The sequence below is a fragment of the Condylura cristata genome, unplaced genomic scaffold (genome assembly GCF_000260355.1).
Source record: "Condylura cristata isolate star-nosed mole 26May11 unplaced genomic scaffold, ConCri1.0 scaffold00045, whole genome shotgun sequence".
Lineage (NCBI taxonomy): Eukaryota > Metazoa > Chordata > Mammalia > Eulipotyphla > Talpidae > Condylura > Condylura cristata.
In genome coordinates, this window is record NW_004567146.1 from 3183712 (window position 1) to 3183913 (window position 202).

Genomic DNA, 202 nt, shown 5'->3' on the forward strand with positions numbered 1-202 from the left:
TCTGTTGGCTCTGAGGAGCAGAGTAAAAGACTGGTGTGAATGAGAGAGAAAATGGAAAATCTACCACGTTGGTGCGCTCCTTCATTGCTTGAAATTTGTTACAATGACATATTATTTTTGTGAGCAAAAAAAAAAAAAAAAAAAAAAAAAAAAAAAAAAAAGAACTCAACAAACGTTTGAATTCACCTACGTTGCGTGTTGT